Source organism: Lolium perenne, chromosome 1 (genome assembly GCF_019359855.2).
Source record: "Lolium perenne isolate Kyuss_39 chromosome 1, Kyuss_2.0, whole genome shotgun sequence".
Lineage (NCBI taxonomy): Eukaryota > Viridiplantae > Streptophyta > Magnoliopsida > Poales > Poaceae > Lolium > Lolium perenne.
The window spans coordinates 23,253,041-23,263,515 of record NC_067244.2 but is presented as its reverse complement, the minus strand read 5'-3'; the positions used below and the strand labels follow the sequence as shown (position 1 = coordinate 23,263,515).

Sequence of the window (10,475 nt, the reverse complement as noted above, 5' to 3'; positions counted from 1 at the left end):
TTTGTTTGCTTCAATTCAGTCTTACGGTTTCATGAAATTCATGCCCCTCATGGCCACACCTCAGTGTTACTCCGAGGCATATTTTTTGTGTTTCATTCTGTTCTCATAATTCGTCAGATGTCATTGCTTATCCGTCAGTGAATTATTCTCTCCTTTTAATATAAAATTCTTTCCACAAAACAATATTATTTCAGCAAAGGCTTTGTTAATTTTAAGTTTTTTTAATTCTCCATGGCGACTCAATTCTGCGTCAAGTCCAAAAATGTACTATAGACATACATAGTGATAAAGTAAAACCAAACAATGAAGGACTACAGAAATAGTGTTGAGCTAAAATAGATGTCCCATACCAAATTTTATAATCCTAATATGTTCGTCCACTTTCTTCACATTGTTATATTTACTTGAAGCGTTATTTGTTTATGTTTCTTTCGAAAAGGAGTTATGTGAAGAGCGGGATAGGATTCAGGAGTTCTTTACGAAGATTTCACATACTGGCATTCTGGTAAGCCTTGTTCCTAGTTTGTTTTCCTTTACGATGCGAAAGCAATTTAGCACCAGACGCAAAGCAGCAGTGCCAAAATCATGAAAACAAGCACTATGCATTTTGTACTAAGTTATCCTATTCTTCTGAAGACTGTAATCGTAAAATCACATGCTTATTTTGTATTATAAATGAGTAAATTAATGAAGAAAAAAAGGCTGAGTAAAGAAGGAACTAAAAGTACAAAACTACTGCTAGATATGACCTTAATTTTCCCCTTTGTTTATTTCGTGAGAGTTGCAGTATCGGGAAACAACAGGATTTCGACGTTATCTTTGCACGGTAGCTGAAGATTCAGTGAAGCTGGTTTCCACTATCATGGTAACCACATTATTTCTGATATCCAAACCTGCAAAGTATCGTATTAATTTCTGATCTTTCGCACCTCAACAAAATGACGATATCTTCTATTTTCCTCTATGAAATTATTTCAGGGCAAGCCAGGCATAATTCCTCAAAGTGCACTTCTCACCAAACTGATGACTCCAACAAAGAGAGAAATGCTGGTAACTCAATAAACTATTTATGGAGTACATGGAAAACATTGTTGTGGTATATGTAATATTTGTATCTAATTAACCCACATCCCTACAAAATACATAGGTTCTTCAGGTGTATTTGCGCACCTTTGTCAGTACAGCTGAGGCTGCGTACCATGACAGGATCACTAAGGAAACTATTGTCTCCTTTGTTGGCGCTCTTGAAGGTGTGGCGGCAATGAGCTACTTCATGGCTCGAGATACTCTGGCAAATTTTAGTGATGATGAGTCCATTTCAGAGAACTACGGTCCAAATATTGATGTAAAGAAAAGGCGTCGCGAGTATATGCTGACAATGGACAGTTTGAAACATGAATTCAATACAGCTCCACCGTATAACACGATGAAGGTAAGGTCTATTTTTGTTTGGCCGAACACCTGAAAAGATCATTCCCTTATATATTTTAACTGTCGCACTAACATCCATTTGGTGTCCTAGTGCAGATTCTGCATAATACAGTGACTCACGCACTGGTACATACAGAATTCTTTGTTACCGCAATGACCGTTTGTCGCATACAAGTGCTTCGAGGCCTTGCCCAAGGTAACTATGCTTCTTCTTGCGATCGTCGTCTTACCATCGTCTCTTTTCATGCTAATTTTGCCTGATCTTGCATGCAGCAGGTACACAAGACCGGCAGCAGCAGTTTGATGGCAAACCAGGCTTCAGAGAGCCAGCGTTTGGGAAGTATTCATGGCCGGGACTCCAATTCTGAGTCAATTCAAATCCACGTGCTAGCTAGTTTTGCCGATATGCAGTACACACAACTTTGTAGAAGATTTAATACAATTCTCATCCAATTATCTATGCAGACAATAGAACATCAACCATAGATATCATAGTTAATCTAAGATCCAAATGTATGTAGACATAAAAGTATCATCAGCTTTGATGTTTTTGCACCACAGTAAACTCATCCGCAGCATACACTTCGGACTGAAGTACTACTTCATCTCAGCCTCGAGGAAAGAAAAGTAGCTTAGCTGACTAAATCGTAAGTACTCCCGGTATTTCTTGACACTTCAGGACCTTTTTGTTTGATATCTGGTTCAACATTACGCTTCATTGCCTCCTTGTTTGTTAGTCACAGTTGTCCCAGTCGGTTTTCTTGTCTATCTCAAATTCTCAATTTTCACACAGTCGTCATGGTACTTTGCATATAACATACCTAATCTAAACACAAAAATATCTTGAAATAGGAATGATCATCATGGCAATATCGTCGATGCCATGGTACTTTACATATAACATACCTAGATGTAGCTGTATCTAGTCAACAAACGCATCTAGATACATCTGTATCTAGAGAAAGCTGAGTCAATTAATTTAAATCATAGAAAGGCACGTAAAATTTAAAACCAGTAGACTTGATAAATACTATCTCCATCCCAAGGTTTATGGCTTATATTTTTTTTGGAAAAGTCAAAGTAAATAAAGTTTGACCAAATTTTCAGAATAATCTATCAACAAATATGATATTATGAAGATAGCACATGAAAATATATTTTATTATCTATCTAATAATATTAATTTTCTATTTTACATTTTAATGAGTTTTGATAAAAACTTGATCAAACTTGACATAGTTTGACTTTCTGAAGAAAAAAAAATAGGCCTTAAGCCTTGGGTGAAGGTAGTATATACAAGGGAAATATGATCAAATACTTGTGGATACGAGTGCTTGAAGTTCTAACATAACTGCGCCGTCAAAAAAATGTCACAGTGGCAATATGACACAGATGCAGCTAGCAAACAATGGGAAAGATGACAGATGAAATCTGTTACGTACAAAAGAAGAGGAGGCCAGAACAAAACTCGCCGTTTCAAAAGAAAAAAATCATGGTGGTACAAAGTAGAATCTTTTGTCTTCACCTGCCGCAGCTGGTCTGCTGGTTGGTTTGTAAAACAGACATGTTGTCTTCGTCTCAAACCACAAGTCTTCATTAATCACAAATGTCTCATCTCCATGAAAACCAAAAAACCGACATGTCCCTGTTAGATCATGTAATATCTATATGGGCCTGGGTACGGTGTAGTACACCGCTCCAGCCCGTATCATATGTAAACACCACGGTTGGGGTTTTTCCAACCTATATAACACGGAACCCGGGGCCTCAACAGGTTACACCGGTTAACCCTAGATATTTGACATGGTATTAGAGCTCTCCTCTCCCGTGACCTAGCTGCCGCCGAGGATCTCCACTCACGATCGATCTGATCGGAAAACCCCAAAACTTCGACAACACAACCAAAATCCCACGATCTGTAGATCGGAAAAGCCTCAAAACCAAAACCTCAACGATCTGCTAAGATCGGAAAAACCCCAAAATCAACATCCTTCTCACGATCGTTAGATCGGAAAGTTTCCCTCAAGTTCATGGCGTCCTCCTCGTCGGCTCCGGCTTTGGCCGCCTCCCTGGGGGCCCCTCCCTCTCAGAAGCTCACCAGGGCCAACTACTTGTTCTGGAAGACTCTGGTGTTCCCTCCACTGCGCGGCGCGCAAGTCCTGAACCTCCTGGACGGCACGGATGCAGCGCCGCCGACTCATCTGGAGGCAGAAGACAGTGATGGGAAGAAGCAGAAAATCCCCAACCCTGCCTATGCTACATGGGTTGCGAAGGATTCAACGGTGCTTGGGTGGATCCTCAACTCCCTCTCGCCGGAAGTACTTGCCCACACCATCGGTGTCGAGTCGACAGCCGAGGTCTGGACAATCATCAACAACATCTGCGGGTCTCGCTCTCGCTCACGCATCAATCAGCTGCGCGGTGCTCTCTCTAGCACCAAGAAACTCGAGCTCTCCGCCTCGGTCTTCTTCGCCAAGATGAAGGGGTTTGCGTCGGAGCTCGCTGCCGCAGGAAAACCTGTTCCAGAAGATGAGATGATCGGCTACATTGTTGGAGGACTTGATGGATCCTACAACGATGTCGCTGCCTCTGTAAACGGTAACAATGCTATTACATTAGATGATGTCTATGATCAGATTATCGCTCATGATATGCGCCAGGAAATGCTCTCCGAAACTGGCCAGACAGCGGGGTTCACCTCCTTTGCTAACGCTGCAAGCCGTGGTCGCGGACAAGACCGTGGTGATCGTGGTCGTGCACGCTCACCAGACCGCGGTGACCGTGGCCGTGCGCGATCACCAGACCGCGGTGACCGTGGCCGCGGGCAGCGCTGGGACGACAGGCGTCGTGATGACGGTGACCGCCGTCGCGATGACGGTGCTCGCTGGGACGACCGGCGTGACGGCGCGCGCAGGGAAGACCGCCGTCCTGCACGGCGTGATGATGGTGGCTATGAGCGCCGCCGTGATGATGGAGGATATGACCGTCGTCGACGCGGTCATGGGCGCGTTCCCACCCCCTATGTGGACGTGACGTGCCAAATTTGCACCATTCATGGCCATCCTGCCTCCGATTGCTGGTGGCGCTTCAAGAAGGATGGCAGTGATGACGATGATGATTCTAGACGAGGAAAGAAGGGTGCCCATGCTGCATCCTATGGCGTTGACAGCAATTGGTACTCCGATACAGGAGCTACTGATCACATTACAAGTGAATTGAACAAGCTCAACACCTCAGAAAAGTACAAGGGCCGCGACTGCGTTCACACCGCCGATGGAAATGGTATGGCTATATCACATGTTGGTCATTCTCTGTTGCACACTCCTCATAGTACATTGCATTTAAACAATATCCTTCATGTCCCAAATGGTTCCAAAAATCTTGCATCCGTTCATAGACTTTGCCTTGATAATAATATCTATATTGAATTTCACGCATGGTTCTTTTTGATTAAGGATCAGGCAACGCGAAGAACTCTGTTTAAGGAACCATGCCATGGTGGTCTCTACCCGCTAGTGCCTTTGTCTACTGGATCATCCAAGCAAGCCTTCATTACAATAAAGCCATCTTCATCTACATGGCATCGCCGTTTAGGACATCCCTCCTCCTTTGTGGTGCAACAGATTGTTAGGAAAAATCAGCTTGCATACACTCCTGAAATAAATCCCTATGTTTGTGATTCATGTCAATTAGCTAAGAGTCACCAGTTGCCATATCCTGTGTCTAGCAGTGTGTCCACAGTTCCCTATGAACTTGTATTCTCTGATGTATGGGGTCCAGCACCTGCCTCTGTAAGCAAACACTAGTAGGAAAACCCTTATAGGCGGAGCTTAGTTCTGTGGCGCACCTCGAAAAATGCGCCACAGAAATTTGTTTTGTGGCGCACCAGGCAAGGTGCGCCACAAAAATAGCTTAATTTTGTGGCGCACCAAAGAACCGTGCGCCACAAAAACTTGGTGGGCCCCACCAGCTGACACCCCCAATCATTGGTTTTACTATTTCTATGGCGCACGTACCACAGTGCGCCACAAAAATAAGCTATTCTGTGGCGCACGGCCACAGTGCGCCACAAAAATAAGCTATTCTGTGGCGCACTGCAACAGTGCGCCACAAAAATAAGCTATTCTGTGGCGCAGTTTGGCTCGTGCGCCATAGAAATAAGGTATTCTGTGGCGCATTGTTTTAGGTGCGCCACAGAATTAGCGAACCAGATATACAAAAGTGAGCCAACCTCCCACCTACCACACTACACAAGCCATTCTTCTTCCTCCATCTAGCTCGTCCCCCCTTCTCTCTCATACCATTTTGACTCTACTTTTCACTTGCTTGGGTATTTATTGCACTTACTTTGGTTGATACTTAATTGGAGTTGAGGAGAAGGCTCTCCATACTCTCTCCTCCTCTCGAACTCATCGATCGCGGTCTCGTCTCGGTATCGAATCTAGAAGGTGAGTAGTTGGAGGAGACATACATATGCTTGGAGGAGACATGCATATGCTTGTAGATCTTGTGTGGCCGTCGTGTGTATGGATGCTTGTTGCAGGTGAAGCGCTTGTGTGTGTGCCGGTGTGGTGCATGGATGTTTGCCGAAATGTTGATTCATTTCCGTTTCGGCAAGTTTTGCACTACCCATATGTCATACTTTGAGGAGAGGTCATGCCGAATTTTTCCGCTCCATGTAATACCTTGAGGAGAGGTACGGCCCATGCATGTGTGTGCATTTGGTGCGGTTCTAATTTCCTGTTCTATGTATACCATTTGCAGGCAAGCATGGTCCTCTCGATGAGTTCCGCTCGAATCTCTAGATACAAGATAGACGCGAAGGAGGACATGATTCAGAACAATAGGCGTCAGATAAGATGTCCGTGTCGATCATGCAAACTAGAGCGCTGGATCAACCCTGATTCCGGACAACTGGAGGAGCACCTGCTGAGGCGCGGTTTCATGCAAGACAACCAGGCGCGGCCGGCCCCATCAAATGGTGCGTATGAAGACCATGTCGAGCGAGATGACTATCATCATGAAGAAGACTATCATCATGCCGACGGGGACTATCATCATGAAGAAGAAGTCGGCGGAGAAGATCATCATGAAGAAGAAGATGCCGGCGGAGAACATCATCATGATGAAGAAGAAGATTCCGGCGCGACCCCGCTAATTTCGGCCTTGCGGGACTCTCATGTTCAAGATCTTCTCCTCCAGGAGACGAGCAATGATAGAGTTGCAGCTAGAGAGAGAGCCAAGCTGTCGCAAATGGAGAAAGACGGGATGACTCCGATCTTTCCTGGGTGTCGTCCGCAGGATACGCGCTTGCATGTAACGCTTGATTACCTCCAGATGAAGACGCGGAACAAGTGGACCGATTCCAGCTTCAGCAAGAACTTAAAATTCTGGCACGATCGTCTCCCGGAGGGGAACACATTGCCAAGTAGTACCGAGGAGGCCAAGAAAGTCGTGTGTCCCCTTGACCTACCGCACGAAAAATACCACGCCTGCATTAATGATTGTGTGATTTATAGGTGCGAGTACAAGGATAGAACCACATGTCCGGTGTGTGGCCACAGACGGTACAAGGTTGGGAACAAGAAGGTACCTCAAAAGGTGGTATGTTACTTTCCTATCACTCCCCGTCTGCAGCGGTATTTCGTGGACCCTAAGGAAGCAAAGCTCATGCAATGGCACGCGGAAAGGCAGAAGCCCGAAGAAGATCCGGAGATGGGCTATATGCTGACACACCCTTCAGACGCTGGACAGTGGCAAGCATTGGACATCGCCTTCCCTAGGTTCGGGGGCGACGCAAGGAACATCAGGCTGGGTATGAGCACCGATGGACTCAATCCGTTCGGCAACCAGAGTAGCACGCATAGCACCTGGCCTGTGTTTGTATGGCCTTACAACCTACCCCCGTGGCTGTGCACCAAGCAAAGGTACATACACCTGAGTATTCTCATTCAGGGGCCGAAACAACCAGGTGTCGACATGCATTTGTATCTCGGGCTGCTGAAAGAGGAGTTAGACACGTTGTGGAAGACGCCACCCCGTACGTGGGACGCCTACACTAGAACTTATTTCGATATGAGAGCCGCGTTGATCACGACGGTCACGGACTATCCTGGTTACGCATATGTATCTGCCCAGGTGGGCCACGGATTCAACGGCTGTGTGAAGTGCATGGACGATACCCCGCATCTACAACTACCAAGGGATCCCGGGTCCTCGAAAACCGTCTACCCAGGTGCTCGAAGGTGGCTTCGCTTGGATCACCCGTGGAGAAAATGCGGTGATCTGTTCAATGGTAAAGATGAGCCCGATGGACCCCCACGCCCGAGGAGCGGCGCAGAAATCGATGATCTTCTGAAAAATTGGAAGGAGTGCCCAGCGCCGGGAAAGAAGCGACCGAAGCCAGAGCCGCTGCTCGGTGTATGGAAAGCGAGGTCTGTTTTCCACGACTTGGAGTACTGGAAGGTCCTCCACACGCCCCACGGCCTCGATGTCATGCACATTACGAAGAACGTTACCGAGAGTCTGCTTGGCACTCTTTGCAACTCAGAAAAGTCCAAGGATGGACCGAAAGCAAGATACGATCTTAAACATTTTGGCATCAGGAAAGATCTTCAAGCCCCCGATACTGACGATGATGATGATGATGATGATCAGACGGAAGGGACTCAACGTCTCCGTAAAAGGGCTAAGAAGAACGCGGTGCAGCTTCCCGCTGCCTGCTTCACAACGAGTCCGGAGGAGCATGAGCAGTTTTTCAGGTGCCTCCTAGGAGTGAAAGTTCCTCACGGTTACTCGGGGAATATAAGCAGATATCTGGACGTAGCGAAGAAGAGGTTCACCGGGATGAAGTCTCACGATTGCCACGTGCTAATGACGCAGATACTTCCCGTTGCGATCCGAGGCATAATGGACGAGCACGTCCGTGATACGCTGTTTGGCCTATGCAACTTTTTTGACGTTATCACCAGGAAGTCGATCGGCGTGAGGTAGCTCAAGATGCTACAGGATGAGATCGTGGTGATACTATGTGAGCTCGAGATTTACTTCCACTTTGCATTACGCGATATATGCGTCCATCTCCTTCTCCATGTCGTTGAAGACATCAAGCAGCTCGGCCCAACGTTCCTCCACAACATGATGCCTTTCGAAAGGCAGAACGGTATCATGAAAGGATACGTTCGCAATAGGGCCCGTCCAGACGCAAGCATGGCCAAGGGGTTTCTAACCTACGAGTGCATCTCCTTCTGCCAGAATTATCTAAGCACCGAGGACGACGAGGATCATGTTGGTCTACCCCCCAGGACGCACCTCGGGAGGCTCGCTGGAGTCGGTCACCGCGAGGGCTACCGCTCAGTCCATGTCGGCATTGAAAATCGACGCGACGACTTTGACAGGGCTCACCGGGTCGCGCTACAACACTTAAAACTGACCGAACCTTTCGTGCAAGAGCACAAAAGCATGGTCGAGCAGAATTACATCGATATGGGCCGGCCGAGGAAGATGGGAGACGTAACCAAAAATCACAACTCCAGCTTCACGCGTTGGCTCAAGCAAACTCAACTGGTTGAAGCACAGAGAAATACGCCTTCTACCGAAGATGAAAAACTCATATACACCTTATCACAGGGACCCGCGCATAACGTAAGGACCTATCGAGTACGACATCAACGGTTACAGATTCTACACCGAGGAAAAGGACAGAAATAGTGAAAATCAAAACTCAGGAGTAACTATGCTGTCATACGCCGATGACGAGACTAATGTCAAGGAAAGATTTTTTGGAAGGATCGAGGAGATATGGGAGCTCAATTACTGTGGAGAGACGGTGCCAATGTTTCGTGTGAGATGGGCCAAGAAGGTCGAAAAAGAAGGCCGATATTTCACAACCATGGTTATGCCCGATGCAAAATCGAAGAACGCATCCGCGAAAAATGAGCCATGGGTACTCGGTAGCCAAGTTGACCAATGCTTCTTCATCACCGATCCGTCGAGGCCTAGCCGTGTTGTCGTGAGGAGGGGCAAGAGGAGCATCATAGGAATGCAAGGAGATGCCAACGAGGAAGACTTGGACAAGAACGGTGACCCGAAGATGGAGGAGGAATTCGACAGGCACTTCGACATGCCTACTACTAGTAAAGTAAGAAGGAAGACCTCCCTACCCTCTAAAGGTTGTCCGTTCACGCGAAGAAATCTCAAGGTGGCCGGCATAAAGTATTCAACCGCCAACAACCGAAAGGGCAAGAAGATTGCGAAGAGACGCTAGAGCTCGTTGCCAGGACGAAGAAGATCTTTTTTTGGTCTATCACATGTGTGTGAGTGTGTGTGTTAGACAAGTACATGCATGTGTGTGTGAGAGAAACAAGAACATGTTTGTATGAGACAAGTAATTTATAATTCTCTCTACTAATTACTAAATAATGTTGTGTTATTTATTGAAATGTAACTAAAATATGAAAAAAAAGGAAGAAAAATTGTGTGGCAGCCAGGGTTCGAACCTGGCTACTAATGGCCTAACATTGGCCTTAACCACTAGACTAGTACTATGTATCTGTCAGGACACAGCAGTAACCCGTTTTGTTTTGCTAAGTGTCTAAATTCTGTGGCGCATGCCCCTTTAGGAGCGCCACAGAATTAAGGAATTCTGTGGTGCATGAAAGAGCTGATGCGCCACAGAATGCTTAATTCTGTGGCGCACTTAGAGGGGTGCGCCATAGAATTTAGACACTTGGTGAAATAACTTGAACCTTTCTTCCCCACTCCCCACACTAGCAGTTTCTTCCCCGACAACGAGCCAACCCTAGCGCCACTGCTCTCGCAACCACCGCCACCGCCAAGCGCTGCCACCAAGCGCCGCTGCCGCCGAGGAGGAGGAGGAAGGGGACCGCCACGCCACCGCCGAGCAGGACGCCCAACCCCGAGCCGCCGCCGCAGATCAAGGAGGAGGAGGACTGCCACGCCGCCGCCGAGGAGGAGGACCGCCACGCCACCGCAGAGGAGGAGGAGGAGGACAACGCCGCCGCCACCGCAACCCTACACCGCCG

General features: G+C 47.1%; 1 long non-coding RNA gene across 1 annotated transcript; it reads left to right on the top strand.

The window, feature by feature from the left end:
• Positions 1-786: 786 nt before the first annotated feature.
• Positions 787-1,426, top strand: LOC127329320 (uncharacterized). Its single transcript, XR_011751993.1, has 3 exons — positions 787-865; positions 979-1,050; positions 1,148-1,426. It is a non-coding gene; the product is annotated as an uncharacterized lncRNA (long non-coding RNA).
• The last annotated feature ends 9,049 nt before the right edge of the window (positions 1,427-10,475 follow it).